At 41.8% G+C, this 25,870-nt stretch overlaps 2 long non-coding RNA genes and 1 pseudogene across 2 annotated transcripts; all 3 read left to right on the plus strand.

The window, feature by feature from the left end:
- Positions 1 to 21,574, plus strand: part of LOC149403212 (cytochrome P450 71B34-like) — a 75,814-nt pseudogene extending 54,240 nt beyond the window's left edge.
- LOC149403216 (uncharacterized) lies at positions 7,528 to 10,896 on the plus strand. The gene is made up of 3 exons (XR_016296146.1): positions 7,528 to 8,010; positions 9,592 to 9,719; positions 10,344 to 10,896. It is a non-coding gene; the product is annotated as an uncharacterized LOC149403216 (long non-coding RNA).
- Positions 15,861 to 19,027, plus strand: LOC149403217 (uncharacterized). The gene is made up of 3 exons (XR_016296147.1): positions 15,861 to 16,341; positions 17,923 to 18,050; positions 18,675 to 19,027. It is a non-coding gene; the product is annotated as an uncharacterized LOC149403217 (long non-coding RNA).
- Positions 21,575 to 25,870: the final 4,296 nt, after the last annotated feature.

Below are 25,870 nucleotides of genomic sequence, written 5' to 3' on the forward strand. Positions count from 1 at the left end.
TATAATGTGATATATGTTTTTTTCAGATTTGTTATAGAATTATTAAGTCGTTTTTGTTGCGAGTTTCTCGTCGAGAGTTAGGCTCGGTTTAGGTAGGCTGAACAGCGCTCGGGGCAGCGGCTCGGGACGGCGAGGAGGCTGTCCGAAGATTGGCGGAGGTGCTGCGCGAGCGACAACGAAACGGGGCTGGTCAGCGTGGTTCATCGGCTCGGTTGGAGCGAGCTGTTGGGCCAGGGACGGCAGCGACGCTGTGGCGGCTCTCGGGGGGCTGTTTACGGGAGTCTCTGCCTAATGTTAACGAGTCGAAATTTCCCGAGTTCCGACTCGAGTCTAAGACGTTATTAAGTAGTTTATTTTTCGAGTTAGTTACGAAGTTTTGATTAAGTTGTGCTCGTGCTCGAGTTAGTACGTTATTATTATTATGTTTTATAGTCAAACCCGTTTGATATATGTTGTTAAGAAAAAGAAATTAGTATGTTATCATTATTAAACTCGTTGATTATTCAAATAATTATTTAGTATTCTTATTTACTTAAGTATTAAAAATCGAGTTCGACTATAAGCTCGACTCTTTTAATTTGAAAAAAAAAGAATATCAACGAGAAATGTTTTATTTACGCACGAAAATAGAAATAAAAGAACGGTTCGACTACGAACCGAGGGTTCGGTTATTTCATAAACATTTTATTAAATCGAATCCAAGATCATTTATATATGGTTAGATATTTAAAATAAACGACTTGGTTTATTTTAAATGAAAGATTTTTACGTTATGTACTTCATTTTTCTCAAATGGTTATAACTTGTCAATAAAAAGAGACAAGTCAAAAATATTTTCTAGAACATATTTGAAAAGTATCGTTTTAAGTTATTTTCATATAACTTCGGTATGCTATAGATTGTTAGTAATAACTTCTTATTGCGTTCTTTTCTTTTAGTTTCGACTTCGGGAACCTATTCTAAGTAGTGGGTCTTGCCCAGTCAAAGGAATAGGTGGTCGTATAGTATGAGACGTTTCTTAGCTTAAGTCAGAGAAGTTATGTCAAGATCTTATTATCTTTAGGCATCGATTCTTTTCTGCATCTCTGTTATGTTCTCATGTGTTCTTAATTGCTCGTGTTTGAGATGCTCTGAGTAGCGTGACTAAGAGGACGTTTGAATACGTTCCTTATGAGCTTTCTTTCCAGTAGAAGTATGTACGTTAGTATGTCGAGGGATGAGATACTGAGTACGCTCCATGTTCGATCTTTCTCTTCTATAGATAAGTCCAGATTGCTACAAGGATAGCAGCGAGTGTAAGGATATTACGTGGACGAAGTTACGAGAAGTAAAGAAAGGACTCTTTCTGTTGGAAGAGAAGGATTCGGGATTCGAAAGAATCGTATCCAGGTAAGTAGAAACATTTCAACTGTATCACAAAAACAATGTGTTGTGTGTGTTGCTTATGTGCTTTGCATTTATATGATAGGGTATGTGATGATTGCATTTACTGCATTTGCATTCATGTGCATCTCATCTAAAAATGAGAAAAAGAGTTTTGACGAGAAATGAGGTTTTTTTTTAAAGAAGGATGTGTGTTGTGGGTCGTCCATGAAAGGTCGGCTAACTCCTAGGATCGGGGAGTTAGCAACAACTCCGTGGGATAGGATCGGTCTCACGAAGGCTCGGGTCATTTGAATAGTTCTGGGAACCTTATGACTTCGAGGAGCGAATCATATGTAGTACTGGGTACCTTATGGTCGCGTCGGACCATTTGAATAGTGCTGGGCACCTTATGGTTGCGACTCCGGGCTGTTTGTATAGTGCTGGGCACCTTACAGCTGCGGCGTTAGTCATACATGTATGTGAGAGAGACCTGAGTGAACTACTTACAACACACACCTTGCGCGCAATTAAGAAGAGATTTAAGAAGAAGAAAAGATGAGAAAAACTTGCTTGAGTTTTTAAAGTGAATCATATCATATGCATTGTTTCTGCTTATTGGGCGTTAGCTCATTCGTTTTTGTGATACAGGTGAGGGATGTGATTAAAAGATGTTTACACGGTAGCGGGTTGACTGGCGAGCGCTTCCACGTAGACGAGACTTCGTATATGGGCTATTTTGACCTGATGGGCCTAATAAGAAATTGTTTTGAATGATGTTTTGTGAAAATGGTTATGTTTTGTGAAGTCTGTCTAAGACCTAGAGGTCAAGTAGATTGTTTCTTTCACTATGTCGTTTATGCATGTAGACTTTAAGTCAATACGATGGTGTTGTGTGTAGATACGAAAGGTTTGTCACGACGTCGTGTCGTTTATGTTTAAAAAAAAAAAAATTTCCACGTGTTTTCATTTAAATAAACGACTCGTCGGGGCGTGACAAAAGTTTGGTATCAGAGCCCAGGTCAAAATAAATCGATTCTGTAGACTGTCCATATACGAGTACCGTCGAATGGAGACGCGCCGTCAACCATGTAAGTTGTTTATGAACTTTGATTATAGCTTGCTCTTTAGTTTAGTGTGATAGCTTGAGTAAGTGTTGTACTTGCGTGAAGCTTGGAAGAATCTTTTTACCTTGTTGTCTAAGACTTCGAGATACGCTTCTTATACGTGAATAGGGTTTGATTGAAGAACTATGGCCGAGGGTGGAGGACCTAGTTCTGGCGGAGGAGCAGAAACATGCCCAGCTGAGCGAGATCGTGTTGAATGACTCGCTGCAATCGTTGAGAGGTTTCTGGAGCGGGATCTGAGACGCGCGGCTGAGGCGCGAGAACCTCCACCGAGACCTGATGCCTTGGAGACGGCTGGAGAAAGGTTCCAGAGGTTGAATCCTCCAACATTTGAAGGTGGTGCGGACCCGATGGCGGCTGAAAATTGGATTCGAACTGTGGAAAGAATGTTCGACTACGCAAGGGTTCCTAATGAGGCCAAGGTCTCATGCGCGGTCTTTTATCTGAGGGATAATGCGGGCTATTGGTGGGATACGATGGTCCGGGTGCACGACCTTACCGCCATGACATGGAACGCATTCAAAGAGTTGTTCGAGACTAAGTATGTCACTAAAGCAGCTCGAGCAGCCAAGAAAAATGAGTTCATGAATCTGAAGCAGCGCGACATGTCAGTCGATGAATATGTGCGAAAGTTTGAGGAGTTGTCTCGCTTTGCGCCACACATGGTCTGCACTGAAGGGTTGAAGGTTGAGCACTTCGTGGAAGGGCTGAGGTCGGAGATTTTTAGAGATGTCTACGTTGGCGAAACTGAAGGTATGACTTATTCTTCAGTTGTTCTGAGAGCTTCGAAGGCTGAAATATCATTGAAGAAAATCGAAGAAGAGCGGAAAGAAAATGAGGCAAGGAGAAGGGCGGCCAAAGAAAAGGAAGCACTGGAGAAAGGAAATCGATCGGGTTTCAAGCCAAACTACTCGCAAAATAGAGGGGGCCAGCAACCTTGGAATACTGGTAATAAGAAACGAAACCAGGAGGTTCAAGCTCAAGGGCGAGGGCAGAATCAAGGCAGATGGGAGACAAAACGCTTCAAGGGCAATAACCAAGGCCAGTCATTTACCCCTGCAACCCCAAAACCCAAATGTCCAAAGTGTGGAAGGTATCATTTTGGAGTTTGCATGGACGGACCCGGAGCGTGCTACAACTGTGGGAAGATGGGACATTTTGCAAAGGATTGCACCACCAAGCCGAAGGAAGATCAAAATGTGAGAGCCAGAGTCTTTGCAATGACCCAAGAGGAAGCTGATGCGAATCCTTCTGTTGTGTCAGGTACGATGTTAATATGCGGCATCCTTGCATATACATTACTTGACTCTGGAGCTTCACATTCATTCATATCAACGAAGTATGCTAGGAAGTTAGAAAACCCATTAGATAAGCTATATGTGCGCTATAGTGTCTCGACCCCATCAGGAGAGTTGCTCAACTCGAACGAATTTCTTCAGAATTGCTTTGTTATGGTGGATGGGAGAGAGTTATATGTGAATTTGGTCGTGCTAAACATGCAAGACTATGATATGATCCTAGGAATGGATTGGTTGTCTGAACACTATGCCTCCATAGATTGTAGAAAGAAGATAGTGACGTTTAGTCCACCCAATCAGGAGGAGTTCTTGTATATCGGGGACACTAATAAAGTAAGGATGCCTCTCGTCTCAGCAATGAAGGCGCGTAGGCTGTTGGACGGGGGATGTGTGGGATTCCTAGCTAGTGTGGTAGACTCCGAAGCTAAACCACAGGTTGATCCAGCTGATGTTCCTATTGTTAGAAATTTCTTGGACGTTTTTCCTGAAGAGTTGCCTGGATTACCACCGGATAGAGAAATCGAGTTCGTTATTGACTTGATTCCCGGAACTGCTCCTATATCCAAAACTCCGTACCGGATGGCTCCAGTAGAGTTAAAGGAACTCAAGGTTCAGTTACAAGAGCTGCTGGACAAAGGCTTTATTCGTCCTAGTTTTTCTCCGTGGGGAGCTCCGGTCTTGTTTGTCAAGAAGAAAGACGGAACGATGCGGCTGTGCATGGACTATAGAGAACTTAACAAGGTCACCATTAAGAACAAGTACCCACTACCAAGGATCGACGATTTGTTCGATCAATTGCAAGGAGCTGTGTTATTTTCAAAGATTGATTTGAGGAGTGGCTATCATCAGCTGAAGATCAAGGCAGAAGATGTCCCGAAAACGGCATTTAGGACAAGATATGGGCACTACGAGTTCTTAGTTATGTCGTTTGGATTGACGAACGCCCCTGCTGCCTTCATGGATCTGATGAACCGAGTCTTCAAGGAGTTCTTGGACAGGTTTGTCATAGTCTTCATTGATGATATCCTTATATATTCTCGCACGAAGGAAGAACACTCAGAGCATTTGAAGCTTGTTTTGGAAAGATTGAGAGAGAATCAGCTCTATGCGAAGTTTAAGAAATGCGAATTTTGGATTGAGCATGTAGCGTTTCTTGGACATGTTGTCTCAAAGGAAGGGATTTCTGTGGATCCCTCTAAAGTCGAAGCGGTTAGCAAGTGGCCTCAACCTAAAAGCGCTACCGAAATTCGTAGTTTCTTGGGTCTCGCAGGTTACTATCGGAGATTCGTACAAGGATTTGCGAAGTTATCTTCACCTCTTACACGTTTGACTCGCAAGAACATAAAGTTTCAGTGGTCTGAAGCTTGTGAGAAGAGCTTTGAAGAGCTAAAGCAACGGTTAGTATCAGCACCCATACTTACCATTCCGGTACCATCGCAAGGATTTGTGATATACACGGATGCTTCTAAGTATGGATTGGGGTGTGTGCTGATGCAAGAAGGCAAAGTCATCGCGTATGCTTCGCGTCAACTCAAGGAGTATGAGCAGAACTACCCAACTCACGACTTGGAATTAGCAGCAGTAGTGTTTGCTTTAAAGCTCTGGAGGCACTATCTCTATGGTGAGAAGTGTGAAATTTACACCGACCACAAAAGTTTGAAGTACTTTTTCACGCAAAAGGAGTTGAACATGCGACAAAGGCGATGGCTGGAACTGGTAAAGGACTACGATTGTGTGATTAACTATCACCCTGGAAAAGCAAATGTCGTAGCCGACGCATTGAGTAGAAGAATGACAGGGGAGGTTGCGGCCTTAATCGTAACTCAAAAGCCATTGAGGATGGATATGCAGCGGTTTGAGTTGGAAATCGTTCATGAAGGGAATGTTGCAAGACTAATGGCTATGTCTTTGCAACCTACATTGCTAGAAATGATTAAGCAGCGACAGTTTTCGGATCCTTATTTGGAAAAGATACGCACTGAAGTGGGCGCTCAGAAAAGAATGGATTTCCAAGTGTCCTCGGATGAAGTAATAAGGTTCCACACAAGGCTTTGTGTTCCAGAGGACGATGATTTGAAGAAGGAGATTCTTACCGAAGCTCATAAAACGCCATATTCTGTTCATCCAGGTACGACAAAGATGTATAAGGATTTGAAGTTGCACTACTGGTGGCCTGGAATGAAGAATGATGTGGTGAAATTTGTTGAGCAATGCCTAACTTGTCAGCGAATAAAGGCGGAACATCAACGACCTGCCGGAACCTTGCAACCATTAAGGATTCCTCAGTGGAAGTGGGAGGAAATCACTATGGATTTCGTGGTTGGACTTCCGAAGACCAGGGAAGGACACGATGCTATATGGGTTATTGTCGATCGACTCACGAAATCAGCGCATTTTCTTCCTGTTCGGACAACGTACACGATGGATAAGTACGCTGAGTTGTACATCAAGGAGATAGTAAGGCTCCATGGCGTGCCATCATCTATTATATCGGACAGAGATTCCCGATTTACCTCGATGTTTTGGAAGAGTCTTCATAGAGCTTTGGGAACGAAGTTATCTTTTAGTACAGCTTTTCACCCACAGACGGACGGGCAATCAAAAAGGACTATCCAAACCCTGGAAGATATGTTGAGAGCGTGCGTGATGGACTTCCAGAAGTCGTGGAATACATATCTACCTCTGATAGAGTTTGCGTACAATAACAGCTACCATTCAACGATCAGCATGGCGCCGTATGAGGCACTGTACGGAAGGAAGTGCAGATCTCCAGTCCATTGGGATGAAGTTGGAGAACAAAAGTTTCTTGGACCTGAGCTTGTGCAGAAGACTAGGGAAGCTGTTGAAAGAATTCGAGGTAGAATGTTAACAGCTCAAAGTCGTCAAAAGAACTATGCAGATAAACGGCGACGGAAACTCGAGTTCAGTGTCGGAGACAAGGTATTTCTCAAAGTCTCACCCACGAAAGGTATCATGAGATTTGGGAAAAAGGGAAAGTTGAGCCCAAGATTCATAGGTCCTTTTGAGATTCTAGAAAGGGTTGGAGAGGTTGCATACATGTTAGCACTCCCTCCAAATCTGTCAACTGTTCATAACGTGTTTCACGTTTCCATGCTAAAGAAGTATGTGTCAGACGTTTCTCACGTGCTGGAGGAGGAACCTGTTGATCTACAGGTGGATTTGAGTTATGAGGAACTCCCAGTTAAAATCCTCGATAAGAAGGAGAAGGCACTAAGGAATAAGACAATTCAGCTTGTGAAAGTGCTTTGGAGAAATCATTCAAGTGAGGAAGCTACATGGGAACGAGAAGATGAAATGAAGCTCAAGTATCCAGGTCTGTTTGAAGAATGAAATTTCGAGGACGAAATTTTTATAAGGATGAGAGGATGTAAGATACCGACTTTTATTTATGTAAATAATAAATAAAAAGTCAACAAAAGGATTTTGAAAGTACTTGAGCGTTGAAAATTTTAGTCCTTGAGAGTTACGGGAATAATATTAAGGAATTTCTCGAAGGAACGAGAAAACAATCGAGAATGGAAAATTAAGAATATTAAGGTCGATAAGGTTTTAGAATATTTTCACGAATTTAAGAAGGATGGTGAACGTGAAAATAAATTCTAACGATCTTAATTAATTTCTACGTTAAAGGAATTCGATAGAAAATTATTGGACTAATTTTCTCGTTATATTTTCCATCTCTCAAGAAAAGAATAAAATTAAAAAGGATTTGTGTGCAACAAGGAAGGACTAAATTGTTATGTTTTCGGACCAATTTGAAATAAAAAGGGGGAAAAGAAGGTCAAATGAGAATTTTTGAAATTTCTTCACTTGTTCCTATCTTCTCCACGTCATTGGTGTCTAGAAACCTCTTCTTAAGTGATGTATATCACTTGGCCGAGAGAATCAGCAGCAACCAGGAAAAAAAAAAAAAAAAAAAAAAAAGGGCCGAAAGAAAAAAAAAAAGAAAAGAAGGAGAAGAAGAGAACCGAGAGAGGGAGAGAAAGAGAGGTCGAGCGAGAGAGCGAGAGAGTGAGTGAAGGAGGAGAGTTTGAGGAGGAAGAAGAAGCTTGGCCGACAGCAAGCCACCGAGACCAAATCTCACGCGCGCGCTCGGACCGAGAGGAAGTGAGCCACCGCGAGCACGCCAAGGACGCCGGACCGAGAAAGACGCCGGGAAAAGAGGGAGTGAGCGCTGAGGAGACCCAATTTCATGAAGTAAGGTGAGAATTCGTTCTTGCCCTGTTTTGATTTTGAAGTTAGGGTTGGAATTTGGGGCTTTTCAATTATGAACGTGTTTGATACTCCTTGAATTGGTTTGGTGCTCGAATTGGTGTTTTATGATCCTAAGAACCTTGATTTTGGATTAAATTCTGGGTTTTGGGTGTGTTAGTTGGCCGTGTGGTTGGCTGGAGATTTTGTGATGGTATGTTGAAGTTATTGTTGATGATTCGAGACTGTTAGTGTTGTGTTGGCTGGAATTGTTAAGCGTTTTGTTGTTGTGTTTTGGATCGAAATGATGTGAAGTTGTTTGTGATGACGATTAGAATCTGAGAAGTGTGTTTATTAGGAATTATGGGTTATAATGTGATATATGTTTTTTTCAGATTTGTTATAGAGTTAGGCTCGGTTTAGGTAGGCTGAACAGCGCTCGGGGCAGCGGCTCGGGACGGCGAGGAGGCTGTCCGAAGATTGGCGGAGGTGCTGCGCGAGCGACAACGAAACGGGGCTGGTCAGCGTGGTTCATCGGCTCGGTTGGAGCGAGCTGTTGGGCCAGGGACGGCAGCGACGCTGTGGCGGCTCTCGGGGGGCTGTTTACGGGAGTCTCTGCCTAATGTTAACGAGTCGAAATTTCCCGAGTTCCGACTCGAGTCTAAGACGTTATTAAGTAGTTTATTTTTCGAGTTAGTTACGAAGTTTTGATTAAGTTGTGCTCGTGCTCGAGTTAGTACGTTATTATTATTATGTTTTATAGTCAAACCCGTTTGATATATGTTGTTAAGAAAAAGAAATTAGTATGTTATCATTATTAAACTCGTTGATTATTCAAATAATTATTTAGTATTCTTATTTACTTAAGTATTAAAAATCGAGTTCGACTATAAGCTCGACTCTTTTAATTTGAAAAAAAAAGAATATCAACGAGAAATGTTTTATTTACGCACGAAAATAGAAATAAAAGAACGGTTCGACTACGAACCGAGGGTTCGGTTATTTCATAAACATTTTATTAAATCGAATCCAAGATCATTTATATATGGTTAGATATTTAAAATAAACGACTTGGTTTATTTTAAATGAAAGATTTTTACGTTATGTACTTCATTTTTCTCAAATGGTTATAACTTGTCAATAAAAAGAGACAAGTCAAAAATATTTTCTAGAACATATTTGAAAAGTATCGTTTTAAGTTATTTTCATATAACTTCGGTATGCTATAGATTGTTAGTAATAACTTCTTATTGCGTTCTTTTCTTTTAGTTTCGACTTCGGGAACCTATTCTAAGTAGTGGGTCTTGCCCAGTCAAAGGAATAGGTGGTCGTATAGTATGAGACGTTTCTTAGCTTAAGTCAGAGAAGTTATGTCAAGATCTTATTATCTTTAGGCATCGATTCTTTTCTGCATCTCTGTTATGTTCTCATGTGTTCTTAATTGCTCGTGTTTGAGATGCTCTGAGTAGCGTGACTAAGAGGACGTTTGAATACGTTCCTTATGAGCTTTCTTTCCAGTAGAAGTATGTACGTTAGTATGTCGAGGGATGAGATACTGAGTACGCTCCATGTTCGATCTTTCTCTTCTATAGATAAGTCCAGATTGCTACAAGGATAGCAGCGAGTGTAAGGATATTACGTGGACGAAGTTACGAGAAGTAAAGAAAGGACTCTTTCTGTTGGAAGAGAAGGATTCGGGATTCGAAAGAATCGTATCCAGGTAAGTAGAAACATTTCAACTGTATCACAAAAACAATGTGTTGTGTGTGTTGCTTATGTGCTTTGCATTTATATGATAGGGTATGTGATGATTGCATTTACTGCATTTGCATTCATGTGCATCTCATCTAAAAATGAGAAAAAGAGTTTTGACGAGAAATGAGGTTTTTTTTTAAAGAAGGATGTGTGTTGTGGGTCGTCCATGAAAGGTCGGCTAACTCCTAGGATCGGGGAGTTAGCAACAACTCCGTGGGATAGGATCGGTCTCACGAAGGCTCGGGTCATTTGAATAGTTCTGGGAACCTTATGACTTCGAGGAGCGAATCATATGTAGTACTGGGTACCTTATGGTCGCGTCGGACCATTTGAATAGTGCTGGGCACCTTATGGTTGCGACTCCGGGCTGTTTGTATAGTGCTGGGCACCTTACAGCTGCGGCGTTAGTCATACATGTATGTGAGAGAGACCTGAGTGAACTACTTACAACACACACCTTGCGCGCAATTAAGAAGAGATTTAAGAAGAAGAAAAGATGAGAAAAACTTGCTTGAGTTTTTAAAGTGAATCATATCATATGCATTGTTTCTGCTTATTGGGCGTTAGCTCATTCGTTTTTGTGATACAGGTGAGGGATGTGATTAAAAGATGTTTACACGGTAGCGGGTTGACTGGCGAGCGCTTCCACGTAGACGAGACTTCGTATATGGGCTATTTTGACCTGATGGGCCTAATAAGAAATTGTTTTGAATGATGTTTTGTGAAAATGGTTATGTTTTGTGAAGTCTGTCTAAGACCTAGAGGTCAAGTAGATTGTTTCTTTCACTATGTCGTTTATGCATGTAGACTTTAAGTCAATACGATGGTGTTGTGTGTAGATACGAAAGGTTTGTCACGACGTCGTGTCGTTTATGTTTAAAAAAAAAAAAAATTTCCACGTGTTTTCATTTAAATAAACGACTCGTCGGGGCGTGACAAAAGTTTGGTATCAGAGCCCAGGTCAAAATAAATCGATTCTGTAGACTGTCCATATACGAGTACCGTCGAATGGAGACGCGCCGTCAACCATGTAAGTTGTTTATGAACTTTGATTATAGCTTGCTCTTTAGTTTAGTGTGATAGCTTGAGTAAGTGTTGTACTTGCGTGAAGCTTGGAAGAATCTTTTTACCTTGTTGTCTAAGACTTCGAGATACGCTTCTTATACGTGAATAGGGTTTGATTGAAGAACTATGGCCGAGGGTGGAGGACCTAGTTCTGGCGGAGGAGCAGAAACATGCCCAGCTGAGCGAGATCGTGTTGAATGACTCGCTGCAATCGTTGAGAGGTTTCTGGAGCGGGATCTGAGACGCGCGGCTGAGGCGCGAGAACCTCCACCGAGACCTGATGCCTTGGAGACGGCTGGAGAAAGGTTCCAGAGGTTGAATCCTCCAACATTTGAAGGTGGTGCGGACCCGATGGCGGCTGAAAATTGGATTCGAACTGTGGAAAGAATGTTCGACTACGCAAGGGTTCCTAATGAGGCCAAGGTCTCATGCGCGGTCTTTTATCTGAGGGATAATGCGGGCTATTGGTGGGATACGATGGTCCGGGTGCACGACCTTACCGCCATGACATGGAACGCATTCAAAGAGTTGTTCGAGACTAAGTATGTCACTAAAGCAGCTCGAGCAGCCAAGAAAAATGAGTTCATGAATCTGAAGCAGCGCGACATGTCAGTCGATGAATATGTGCGAAAGTTTGAGGAGTTGTCTCGCTTTGCGCCACACATGGTCTGCACTGAAGGGTTGAAGGTTGAGCACTTCGTGGAAGGGCTGAGGTCGGAGATTTTTAGAGATGTCTACGTTGGCGAAACTGAAGGTATGACTTATTCTTCAGTTGTTCTGAGAGCTTCGAAGGCTGAAATATCATTGAAGAAAATCGAAGAAGAGCGGAAAGAAAATGAGGCAAGGAGAAGGGCGGCCAAAGAAAAGGAAGCACTGGAGAAAGGAAATCGATCGGGTTTCAAGCCAAACTACTCGCAAAATAGAGGGGGCCAGCAACCTTGGAATACTGGTAATAAGAAACGAAACCAGGAGGTTCAAGCTCAAGGGCGAGGGCAGAATCAAGGCAGATGGGAGACAAAACGCTTCAAGGGCAATAACCAAGGCCAGTCATTTACCCCTGCAACCCCAAAACCCAAATGTCCAAAGTGTGGAAGGTATCATTTTGGAGTTTGCATGGACGGACCCGGAGCGTGCTACAACTGTGGGAAGATGGGACATTTTGCAAAGGATTGCACCACCAAGCCGAAGGAAGATCAAAATGTGAGAGCCAGAGTCTTTGCAATGACCCAAGAGGAAGCTGATGCGAATCCTTCTGTTGTGTCAGGTACGATGTTAATATGCGGCATCCTTGCATATACATTACTTGACTCTGGAGCTTCACATTCATTCATATCAACGAAGTATGCTAGGAAGTTAGAAAACCCATTAGATAAGCTATATGTGCGCTATAGTGTCTCGACCCCATCAGGAGAGTTGCTCAACTCGAACGAATTTCTTCAGAATTGCTTTGTTATGGTGGATGGGAGAGAGTTATATGTGAATTTGGTCGTGCTAAACATGCAAGACTATGATATGATCCTAGGAATGGATTGGTTGTCTGAACACTATGCCTCCATAGATTGTAGAAAGAAGATAGTGACGTTTAGTCCACCCAATCAGGAGGAGTTCTTGTATATCGGGGACACTAATAAAGTAAGGATGCCTCTCGTCTCAGCAATGAAGGCGCGTAGGCTGTTGGACGGGGGATGTGTGGGATTCCTAGCTAGTGTGGTAGACTCCGAAGCTAAACCACAGGTTGATCCAGCTGATGTTCCTATTGTTAGAAATTTCTTGGACGTTTTTCCTGAAGAGTTGCCTGGATTACCACCGGATAGAGAAATCGAGTTCGTTATTGACTTGATTCCCGGAACTGCTCCTATATCCAAAACTCCGTACCGGATGGCTCCAGTAGAGTTAAAGGAACTCAAGGTTCAGTTACAAGAGCTGCTGGACAAAGGCTTTATTCGTCCTAGTTTTTCTCCGTGGGGAGCTCCGGTCTTGTTTGTCAAGAAGAAAGACGGAACGATGCGGCTGTGCATGGACTATAGAGAACTTAACAAGGTCACCATTAAGAACAAGTACCCACTACCAAGGATCGACGATTTGTTCGATCAATTGCAAGGAGCTGTGTTATTTTCAAAGATTGATTTGAGGAGTGGCTATCATCAGCTGAAGATCAAGGCAGAAGATGTCCCGAAAACGGCATTTAGGACAAGATATGGGCACTACGAGTTCTTAGTTATGTCGTTTGGATTGACGAACGCCCCTGCTGCCTTCATGGATCTGATGAACCGAGTCTTCAAGGAGTTCTTGGACAGGTTTGTCATAGTCTTCATTGATGATATCCTTATATATTCTCGCACGAAGGAAGAACACTCAGAGCATTTGAAGCTTGTTTTGGAAAGATTGAGAGAGAATCAGCTCTATGCGAAGTTTAAGAAATGCGAATTTTGGATTGAGCATGTAGCGTTTCTTGGACATGTTGTCTCAAAGGAAGGGATTTCTGTGGATCCCTCTAAAGTCGAAGCGGTTAGCAAGTGGCCTCAACCTAAAAGCGCTACCGAAATTCGTAGTTTCTTGGGTCTCGCAGGTTACTATCGGAGATTCGTACAAGGATTTGCGAAGTTATCTTCACCTCTTACACGTTTGACTCGCAAGAACATAAAGTTTCAGTGGTCTGAAGCTTGTGAGAAGAGCTTTGAAGAGCTAAAGCAACGGTTAGTATCAGCACCCATACTTACCATTCCGGTACCATCGCAAGGATTTGTGATATACACGGATGCTTCTAAGTATGGATTGGGGTGTGTGCTGATGCAAGAAGGCAAAGTCATCGCGTATGCTTCGCGTCAACTCAAGGAGTATGAGCAGAACTACCCAACTCACGACTTGGAATTAGCAGCAGTAGTGTTTGCTTTAAAGCTCTGGAGGCACTATCTCTATGGTGAGAAGTGTGAAATTTACACCGACCACAAAAGTTTGAAGTACTTTTTCACGCAAAAGGAGTTGAACATGCGACAAAGGCGATGGCTGGAACTGGTAAAGGACTACGATTGTGTGATTAACTATCACCCTGGAAAAGCAAATGTCGTAGCCGACGCATTGAGTAGAAGAATGACAGGGGAGGTTGCGGCCTTAATCGTAACTCAAAAGCCATTGAGGATGGATATGCAGCGGTTTGAGTTGGAAATCGTTCATGAAGGGAATGTTGCAAGACTAATGGCTATGTCTTTGCAACCTACATTGCTAGAAATGATTAAGCAGCGACAGTTTTCGGATCCTTATTTGGAAAAGATACGCACTGAAGTGGGCGCTCAGAAAAGAATGGATTTCCAAGTGTCCTCGGATGAAGTAATAAGGTTCCACACAAGGCTTTGTGTTCCAGAGGACGATGATTTGAAGAAGGAGATTCTTACCGAAGCTCATAAAACGCCATATTCTGTTCATCCAGGTACGACAAAGATGTATAAGGATTTGAAGTTGCACTACTGGTGGCCTGGAATGAAGAATGATGTGGTGAAATTTGTTGAGCAATGCCTAACTTGTCAGCGAATAAAGGCGGAACATCAACGACCTGCCGGAACCTTGCAACCATTAAGGATTCCTCAGTGGAAGTGGGAGGAAATCACTATGGATTTCGTGGTTGGACTTCCGAAGACCAGGGAAGGACACGATGCTATATGGGTTATTGTCGATCGACTCACGAAATCAGCGCATTTTCTTCCTGTTCGGACAACGTACACGATGGATAAGTACGCTGAGTTGTACATCAAGGAGATAGTAAGGCTCCATGGCGTGCCATCATCTATTATATCGGACAGAGATTCCCGATTTACCTCGATGTTTTGGAAGAGTCTTCATAGAGCTTTGGGAACGAAGTTATCTTTTAGTACAGCTTTTCACCCACAGACGGACGGGCAATCAAAAAGGACTATCCAAACCCTGGAAGATATGTTGAGAGCGTGCGTGATGGACTTCCAGAAGTCGTGGAATACATATCTACCTCTGATAGAGTTTGCGTACAATAACAGCTACCATTCAACGATCAGCATGGCGCCGTATGAGGCACTGTACGGAAGGAAGTGCAGATCTCCAGTCCATTGGGATGAAGTTGGAGAACAAAAGTTTCTTGGACCTGAGCTTGTGCAGAAGACTAGGGAAGCTGTTGAAAGAATTCGAGGTAGAATGTTAACAGCTCAAAGTCGTCAAAAGAACTATGCAGATAAACGGCGACGGAAACTCGAGTTCAGTGTCGGAGACAAGGTATTTCTCAAAGTCTCACCCACGAAAGGTATCATGAGATTTGGGAAAAAGGGAAAGTTGAGCCCAAGATTCATAGGTCCTTTTGAGATTCTAGAAAGGGTTGGAGAGGTTGCATACATGTTAGCACTCCCTCCAAATCTGTCAACTGTTCATAACGTGTTTCACGTTTCCATGCTAAAGAAGTATGTGTCAGACGTTTCTCACGTGCTGGAGGAGGAACCTGTTGATCTACAGGTGGATTTGAGTTATGAGGAACTCCCAGTTAAAATCCTCGATAAGAAGGAGAAGGCACTAAGGAATAAGACAATTCAGCTTGTGAAAGTGCTTTGGAGAAATCATTCAAGTGAGGAAGCTACATGGGAACGAGAAGATGAAATGAAGCTCAAGTATCCAGGTCTGTTTGAAGAATGAAATTTCGAGGACGAAATTTTTATAAGGATGAGAGGATGTAAGATACCGACTTTTATTTATGTAAATAATAAATAAAAAGTCAACAAAAGGATTTTGAAAGTACTTGAGCGTTGAAAATTTTAGTCCTTGAGAGTTACGGGAATAATATTAAGGAATTTCTCGAAGGAACGAGAAAACAATCGAGAATGGAAAATTAAGAATATTAAGGTCGATAAGGTTTTAGAATATTTTCACGAATTTAAGAAGGATGGTGAACGTGAAAATAAATTCTAACGATCTTAATTAATTTCTACGTTAAAGGAATTCGATAGAAAATTATTGGACTAATTTTCTCGTTATATTTTCCATCTCTCAAGAAAAGAATAAAATTAAAAAGGATTTGTGTGCAACAAGGAAGGACTAAATTGTTATGTTTTCGGACCAATTTGAAATAAAAAGGGGGAAAAGAAGGTCAAATGAGAATTTTTGAAATTTCTTCACTTGTTCCTATCTTCTCCACGTCATTGGTGTCTAGAAACCTCTTCTTAAGTGATGTATATCACTTGGCCGAGAGAATCAGCAGCAACCAGGAAAAAAAAAAAAAAAAAAAAAAAAGGGCCGAAAGAAAAAAAAAAAGAAAAGAAGGAGAAGAAGAGAACCGAGAGAGGGAGAGAAAGAGAGGTCGAGCGAGAGAGCGAGAGAGTGAGTGAAGGAGGAGAGTTTGAGGAGGAAGAAGAAGCTTGGCCGACAGCAAGCCACCGAGACCAAATCTCACGCGCGCGCTCGGACCGAGAGGAAGTGAGCCACCGCGAGCACGCCAAGGACGCCGGACCGAGAAAGACGCCGGGAAAAGAGGGAGTGAGCGCTGAGGAGACCCAATTTCATGAAGTAAGGTGAGAATTCGTTCTTGCCCTGTTTTGATTTTGAAGTTAGGGTTGGAATTTGGGGCTTTTCAATTATGAACGTGTTTGATACTCCTTGAATTGGTTTGGTGCTCGAATTGGTGTTTTATGATCCTAAGAACCTTGATTTTGGATTAAATTCTGGGTTTTGGGTGTGTTAGTTGGCCGTGTGGTTGGCTGGAGATTTTGTGATGGTATGTTGAAGTTATTGTTGATGATTCGAGACTGTTAGTGTTGTGTTGGCTGGAATTGTTAAGCGTTTTGTTGTTGTGTTTTGGATCGAAATGATGTGAAGTTGTTTGTGATGACGATTAGAATCTGAGAAGTGTGTTTATTAGGAATTATGGGTTATAATGTGATATATGTTTTTTTCAGATTTGTTATAGAGTTAGGCTCGGTTTAGGTAGGCTGAACAGCGCTCGGGGCAGCGGCTCGGGACGGCGAGGAGGCTGTCCGAAGATTGGCGGAGGTGCTGCGCGAGCGACAACGAAACGGGGCTGGTCAGCGTGGTTCATCGGCTCGGTTGGAGCGAGCTGTTGGGCCAGGGACGGCAGCGACGCTGTGGCGGCTCTCGGGGGGCTGTTTACGGGAGTCTCTGCCTAATGTTAACGAGTCGAAATTTCCCGAGTTCCGACTCGAGTCTAAGACGTTATTAAGTAGTTTATTTTTCGAGTTAGTTACGAAGTTTTGATTAAGTTGTGCTCGTGCTCGAGTTAGTACGTTATTATTATTATGTTTTATAGTCAAACCCGTTTGATATATGTTGTTAAGAAAAAGAAATTAGTATGTTATCATTATTAAACTCGTTGATTATTCAAATAATTATTTAGTATTCTTATTTACTTAAGTATTAAAAATCGAGTTCGACTATAAGCTCGACTCTTTTAATTTGAAAAAAAAAGAATATCAACGAGAAATGTTTTATTTACGCACGAAAATAGAAATAAAAGAACGGTTCGACTACGAACCGAGGGTTCGGTTATTTCATAAACATTTTATTAAATCGAATCCAAGATCATTTATATATGGTTAGATATTTAAAATAAACGACTTGGTTTATTTTAAATGAAAGATTTTTACGTTATGTACTTCATTTTTCTCAAATGGTTATAACTTGTCAATAAAAAGAGACAAGTCAAAAATATTTTCTAGAACATATTTGAAAAGTATCGTTTTAAGTTATTTTCATATAACTTCGGTATGCTATAGATTGTTAGTAATAACTTCTTATTGCGTTCTTTTCTTTTAGTTTCGACTTCGGGAACCTATTCTAAGTAGTGGGTCTTGCCCAGTCAAAGGAATAGGTGGTCGTATAGTATGAGACGTTTCTTAGCTTAAGTCAGAGAAGTTATGTCAAGATCTTATTATCTTTAGGCATCGATTCTTTTCTGCATCTCTGTTATGTTCTCATGTGTTCTTAATTGCTCGTGTTTGAGATGCTCTGAGTAGCGTGACTAAGAGGACGTTTGAATACGTTCCTTATGAGCTTTCTTTCCAGTAGAAGTATGTACGTTAGTATGTCGAGGGATGAGATACTGAGTACGCTCCATGTTCGATCTTTCTCTTCTATAGATAAGTCCAGATTGCTACAAGGATAGCAGCGAGTGTAAGGATATTACGTGGACGAAGTTACGAGAAGTAAAGAAAGGACTCTTTCTGTTGGAAGAGAAGGATTCGGGATTCGAAAGAATCGTATCCAGGTAAGTAGAAACATTTCAACTGTATCACAAAAACAATGTGTTGTGTGTGTTGCTTATGTGCTTTGCATTTATATGATAGGGTATGTGATGATTGCATTTACTGCATTTGCATTCATGTGCATCTCATCTAAAAATGAGAAAAAGAGTTTTGACGAGAAATGAGGTTTTTTTTTAAAGAAGGATGTGTGTTGTGGGTCGTCCATGAAAGGTCGGCTAACTCCTAGGATCGGGGAGTTAGCAACAACTCCGTGGGATAGGATCGGTCTCACGAAGGCTCGGGTCATTTGAATAGTTCTGGGAACCTTATGACTTCGAGGAGCGAATCATATGTAGTACTGGGTACCTTATGGTCGCGTCGGACCATTTGAATAGTGCTGGGCACCTTATGGTTGCGACTCCGGGCTGTTTGTATAGTGCTGGGCACCTTACAGCTGCGGCGTTAGTCATACATGTATGTGAGAGAGACCTGAGTGAACTACTTACAACACACACCTTGCGCGCAATTAAGAAGAGATTTAAGAAGAAGAAAAGATGAGAAAAACTTGCTTGAGTTTTTAAAGTGAATCATATCATATGCATTGTTTCTGCTTATTGGGCGTTAGCTCATTCGTTTTTGTGATACAGGTGAGGGATGTGATTAAAAGATGTTTACACGGTAGCGGGTTGACTGGCGAGCGCTTCCACGTAGACGAGACTTCGTATATGGGCTATTTTGACCTGATGGGCCTAATAAGAAATTGTTTTGAATGATGTTTTGTGAAAATGGTTATGTTTTGTGAAGTCTGTCTAAGACCTAGAGGTCAAGTAGATTGTTTCTTTCACTATGTCGTTTATGCATGTAGACTTTAAGTCAATACGATGGTGTTGTGTGTAGATACGAAAGGTTTGTCACGACGTCGTGTCGTTTATGTTTAAAAAAAAAAAAAAATTTCCACGTGTTTTCATTTAAATAAACGACTCGTCGGGGCGTGACAGTCTAGCACCATGAACGCCGGCGAGCTGGTCCTCTTAGGCGAGAGAGGCGCCCGACGCTGCAGATCCGGCCAATCCCCGTGCTCGCAAGCCAGCCTCGACGCTCGCCAAGGCCTCGCCCCCCACCGGCGCGCGGCTAGCGCGTTCGGACGCCCCAGATCCGAGCGGTCCCAGCACGCACAAGCCCGCCTCGACGCTCGCCAAGACCTCGCCCCACACCGGCGCTGTCGGTCCGAGCAATCCCGACGCCAGCGGACCAGATCCGACGCGGGCTGGAGTCCCAGCAGACGCTCCGGCGAGGTCGTCATCTGGCGTTGCAGACCCGCGCGATTCCGGTGCCCACGCACCAGATCCGACGCCCGCTGGAGTCCCAGTCGGCACACGCGACAGCCTGGACGTCGCCATGGAGGGAGGACGCCGGTCGGCTCCTTGGGGCGGCTCCGATGGTGAAGATAAAGGAACTAAAATCTTGTTCGACGGCGGCGAGCATGGGCTTCGTAATCTTCTGGAATTGCCGCATTGTTTTCAAGAGAGAGAGAGAGAGAGAGAGAGAGAGAGAGAGAGAGAGAGAGAGAGAGAGAGAGAATCATATCTAGTCCTTTAATGGTAGAATTTTTTGTTAAAATACGTGTACTATAAAAAAGGAAAGAAATTCAAATAGTAGAGACGTGTATTAAAGTCTCAAAAATAATAAACGTTGGCTGTAAAAAATTATTCCAAACGTGGGCTGCAACTTTTTTTTAGCTGATTTTTCTAAAATGGACAAAGATGTAATTTTCATCATGATTAATATAGGCCACGTCATCACTTGTGGCTATATTTGAAAGTTTGTTTAAACGTCGGCTAGATTGCAATTACCACTTTTGAAGTGGCTTATCTCGTATAATTTTTCTTTTTTTAAAAGGAAGTTGAAAGAGCAAAAAGAGGTGGGAAGAGATAATATTGATTATTGAGGGGTTCCATCTATTTAAGATGCACAAATAGTTATTCTTTAGAATAATCATTTTCATCCGTGCTTAAGAATAGCAATACAATCAAAACTCTTTCTTTGAAGCCCAAGGGAGTTCTGCGCTTGGACCCGACCAAAACTCCTTCATTGGAGGCCGGACCGGGCCTACGAAATAGAATTAGGCTTAACTCTAGACCAAACCCTTGATCATCGGGATCGAGGACCGGGCCGGGGCTAAAAAAGCACAAACCCGACCCTTTTACAAAAATAATAAATTAACTTTTCTTGAACAGTTATATTTTTAATATATATATATATATATATATATATATATATATATATAAATAATCTTTAATTCAAGCGTGAAAACACATTGTGTATATAAAAATATAAATTTTAAAAAAGTCATTTCAAATTGTGTCCGAGCCGGATCTGGGTTGGGCTTTTTTGAACGCCTGTTAGCATGAAGCCCAGGATAGGCTTTTCAACAGGCTTGGTTGGACCCGGACTTTTTCAGAAGAGTGACGGGCCGACCCAAAACAAAAATAAAGGGTCGACCTGAGTGGCCCACCCAATTGATAGTTATAAATACAGGTTTTTTTTTTTTTTTTTTTAAATCTCTTTGAACTTCCTAATTAATATAAATCTAGCAAATACAAAAGCGGTTTAGAATTTGAAATTCTCTTGTAGAAAATAGTATTTTTCAAGTTGTAAATTATCATTTTTTTTACATACTTTAATTTGAAAAATTGTTTATTGTTTTGGGAACTATATAACTTTTTTTATTGTTTATAATTTCGTTTATAAGAAAATTAATCTCAAATTGAAAAAAACAATATTTTTTAAAAGATTTAAAATAGCCCCTATTTAAAAAAAATACACTATTTAAAAACACTTTCTATAAATTTTCTATAATTATTTGACCGATTGAAATTGTTTAACTACTTGTCTTATTAATTAGGATATATTATTAGCTGGAGTAGAAACTGGTGCCGTTTTCTTGACTTGGGCAATGGCTGAGCTTGCTAGGAACCCAAAAGTGATGAAGAAAGCAAAAGTTAGAAGCTACATGGCTTCTAAAGGAACACTAGCAGTGAGTGAAAGCGATATTCACCAACTTCAATATCTCAAGATGGTACTTAATGAGACTCTAAGGCTACACCCTCCTGTCCCAATTCTGAGGGAAACGATGTCGCAATTCAAGCTCCTCGACTATGAAATTCTCCCGAAATCACTAATTCAAATAAATGTTTGGGCGATGGGATGAGACTCTAAATATTGGGAAAATCCAGAAGAATTCTTTCCAGACAGGTTTGCGAAAAATTCCGTCGACTACAAAGGGAACCCCTTCGAGATCTTGCCATTTGGATATGGCCGCAGAAGCTGTCCCGGGACTCTCATAGGAATGGCTACGGTTGAGCTTGCGCTGGCAAATCTCTTGTCCTGCTTCGATTGGAAGTTGCCTAACGGTATGAAGGAACATGATATCGACATGGAAGAGAAAATTGGGCTTTCATTGTATAAGAAATTTGCACTTAAACTTATTCCTACTAGCTACCGTTGGATCTATAGTATATTTTTACTTATTCCATTACCAATATAATAGTGTTGTGGATGTTTATGGTTTGTGCGTGGCTTCCACTACCACAATGTACTACAGTTGTGGATGATTATGTTTGGATTATGGTTGTTTGTGTGTGCCTTCAATCACCAGTGTAACAGTGTTGTGGATGTTTATGTTTGATTTAAGGTTTGTGTGGCTTCCATTACCACAATGCACTATTGTTGTTGTGGATGATTATGTTTGGATTATGGTTGTTTGTGTGTGTGAGATCTATGGTCAAGCCACATCACACGTGGACGGTTCAAGTCGAAGCCACGTCAGCAAGGCAGTTAGGAATAACTGTCTCGGATCTGGTGTTGAGCTATAAGTACTAGAAGGTGAAGACTTGGATGGCTATCAGATACATTCACGAGAAACAAACAGATAAAGAATAAGAGAGAATCACCTGTGAGAGTTTTCTAGAGAGAGAAGAACGAGATTGGGATCTCAGTTCTTAGGGAAACACTTGAGTGATTGTTGCATTGAGGAACGATCAGATTGTGATCGGACTCAGGGTTTATTCTTTGAGATTCAGTTTCTGTGTGGATTCTCGCGTGTAATTGTTTATGAGCATAGTGGAGTTTGAGTTCTCGTGCCCTAGCTGGAGTAGGATCGCATTGTTCCGAACCAGGATAAATCCTCTGCGTCGTTTTCTTTCTTCGTCTGCTCTTGGCGCTCAATCTCTCTCGATTGCTTGCGCAGGAAGTTATTTCTTTGTTTACGTTTTGATCTGTTTTGCTGCGTGATTTCTGGTTTACGTGTTGTTTACTCTAACAAATTGTTATCAGAGCCTTCCCTCCTCATCTTAGTTTCAGAAATCTAAGGCTTTCTCTTCGCATCGACGGTCCTGGAATTTTACCTTGAAGAATCCCTGATCAAGATTCAACAATGTCGAACTCCAAGTCCAATATCGAGAAGTTTGATGGCAAGAATGATTTCATCTTATGGAAGATAAAGATGGAAGCGCACCTCGGAAACCTAGGGCTTGACGAAGCTCTGAAAGGCGAATCCAAGATGTCACAAACACTGACATCAGATCGAAAACAAGAAATCATGAAGAAAGCCAAGAATGCGATCATTTTGAGTCTCAGTGACCAAATCCTGAGAAAAGTGGTCAAAGAGGCATCGGCGGTGGGAATGTGGCTCAAGCTTGAGTCACTGTACATGACGAAAACTCTACCCACGAGGATCTATCTGAAGCAGAAGTTCTACAGCTTCATGATGAATGATCAGAAGTCAATCGATGAAAATGTGGACGAGTTCACCAAGCTCGGATCTCCGATCTTGAGAACTTGATGTCAAGATTGACGACGAAGATCAAGCCATCTTCTTACTCAATTCTCTTCTTAAAGCTTATGAACAATTATGTGATACACTCAAGTATGGCAGAGAAACACTAACTCTCGATGAGGTTGTTTCTGCAGCATACTCTAAGGAGCTTGATCTCAAGGCCAACCCCAAGAATGCTCGAGCTGAAGGACTCAACGTGAGAGGACTGAGAAAAGAGAAAGGGAAAGAAGTCAAAATCAAGATCGAAGTCCAAGTCAAAGACTGTCTGCTGGAACTGCAACAAGGAAGGTCATTGGAGGTGTCAATGTCCAGAGATAAAGAAGAATCCAGAGAAAACCACATCAGAAGAGTCAGCAAATGTATCAAGTGGACTCGATTATGCAGAAGTGCTGACAGTTTCTGATGATGATCCAAAAGATCAATGGATTTTAGACTCGAGTTGCAGTTTCCACATGACTCCAAGGAGGGAATGGCTCTTTGACTATCAACCCAGCAATGGAAAAGTGCTCATGGGAAACAATCACATCTGTGATGTCCATGGAGCTGGTTCTGTGAAAATCAAGAGACCAGATGGCTCAATCAAAATCATGAAGGAAGTGAGGTGCATTCCTGAACTCAAAAGGCCGGAACTTAATCTCACTTGGTTTTCTTGATAAAGCAGGATACTCATACAAAGCTCAAGGTGGAGTCATCAAGATTTTCAAGGGCATCTTACAAGCATTGAAAGGAAACTTGGAAAATGGTATGTATGTTCTTGAGGGAGAGACCATAACAGGAGAGGTGGAGTCAATCACAAGGCACCAATCAGATGCTGCCCTTTGGCACAAAACATTGGGACATATGAGCATCAGAGGCCTTCAAGAATTGACAAAGCAAGGGTTAATCAAGAGCTCAAATCTGACAGCATTGGAATTCTGTGAAAGCTGCATTTTAGGCAAGACTCACAGGCAAAGCTTTCAGAAAGGAATTCACAGGTCTAAGGAGACTCTTGATTACATTCACTCTGACCTATGGGGTTCTCCACAGGTACCAACTTCTTTATCAAAATGTCAGTATTTCATATCCTTTGTTGATGATTGTTCTAGGAAAGTCTGGATATACTTTCTTAGGACAAAGGATGAATCTTTTGAGAAGTTTGTGACCTGGAAGACTCTAGTTGAGAACCAAACAAATAGGAGAGTGAAACGCCTTAGGACTGATAATGGGTTAGAGTTTTGCAACTCTGAGTTTGACAGCTTCTGTGCTAAATGGGGTATATCCAGGAAACACACCTGTCCCTATACCCCATAGCAGAATGGAGTTGCTGAGAGATTCAATAGAACCATTATAGATAAGGTTAGGTGCATGTTATCTGAGTCTGGCCTTCCAAAGTCCTTTTGGGCTGAAGCTGCTGCCACTGCCTGTTATCTCATCAATAGGTCTCCAAACTCCTCCATAGACTTTAAGGTACCTGAAGAAGTGTGGTCTGGTTAGAAACCTGAGTATAGTCATCTTAGACCCTTTGGTTGCATTGTCTATGTTCATATAAGTCAAGGTAAGCTCAATCCTAGAGCTAAGAAAGGTGTCTTTCTAAGTTACCCTGATGGTGTCAAAGGTTTTAGAGTGTGGTTAGTTGATGACAAGAAAGTTGTTATCAGTAGAGATGTTGTCTTTAATGAAACTGTTTTCTATAACACTAACCCTGAAACTCAAACAAGCCCACATCTTGATCAGAGACATGAAAGCTCTCCACAGGTACAAGAAGTCATTCCAGATTTACCAGGTATTCAAGATCAAGGTAGAGCTAAACCTCCAGAGGAAGCTCAAGATCAGGAAAATTTGGAAACAGATGAACAAGTTCAAGCTCAAGACCAAAGATGCCAAAATGACACTGAAGAGCTCAGTGATTATCTGCTAGCCAGAGATAGAACCAGAAGAAGAATCACACCTCCTACAAGATTTGCAGAAGCTGATCTCATTGCCTTTGCCCTCAACATTGCAGAGACAATTGAAAAAGAACCTCAAAGTTTCACTGAAGCTCAACACAACAATCAAAAGGAGATGTGGTTCAAGGCCATGAATGAAGAGATGGAGTCTCTCAAGAAGAATCAGACCTGGACTTTCGTGGAAAGACCCACAAACAAAATAATCATAGGCTGCAAGTGGGTCTACAAACTGAAACCTGGTATTCCTGGAATTGAGAAGCCAATATATAAGGCTAGATTGGTGGCAAAAGGGTATTCTCAAGTGGAGGGTGTTGATTACCATGAGGTCTTTTCACCTGTGGTAAAACACACTTCTATCATACTCATGCTCTCAGCCACAGCCATCCAAGACCTTGAATTGGAGCAACTGGATGTAAAAACAGCTTTTCTACATGGGACACTAGATGAAGAGGTGTTTATGCAACAATCAGAGGGCTTCTCAAATGGATCTAAAGTCTGCTTACTGAAGAGGTCTCTATATGGACTCAAACAATCCCCAAGACAATGGTATCTCAGATTTGACGAGTTTATGATGAATCAGGGATTCACAAGGAGTAAATATGATACCTGTGTCTATATTACTAAGCTGAGAAGTGGCAACTACATGTATCTGCTGATCTATGTAGATGACATGTTAATTGCCTGCAAAGATAAAGATGAGCTACTGAAAATGAAGGCTCAACTGAAGTCTGAGTTTGAGATGAAGGATCTAAGGCCAGCATCAAGAATTATGGGCATGGATATAAAGAGGAACAGAAGTCAGAGGAAGCTCACTCTATCACAAGAAGGATATCTCAGAAAGGTAGTTGACTTGTTTGGTCTGAGTGATTCAAAGAGTGTTACAACTCCTGTTGGAGCTCAGTTCAAACTGAAGTCAGTTCAAGAAGGGGAAGAATCTACAGAGTACAGCTACATGAAGAACATTCCCTACTCGAACTGTGTGGGGAGTTGTATGTACGTGCATGATCAGCACAAGGCCTGACATTGCTCATGGTGTAAGTCTAATTAGCAGATTCATGAGCAGACCGAGTAGAGAACACTG

This window comes from Urtica dioica, chromosome 3, assembly GCF_054948205.1.
Source record: "Urtica dioica subsp. dioica isolate 48M chromosome 3, U.dioica_male_clone48M_v1_H2, whole genome shotgun sequence".
In the NCBI taxonomy this organism is placed as follows: domain Eukaryota; kingdom Viridiplantae; phylum Streptophyta; class Magnoliopsida; order Rosales; family Urticaceae; genus Urtica; species Urtica dioica.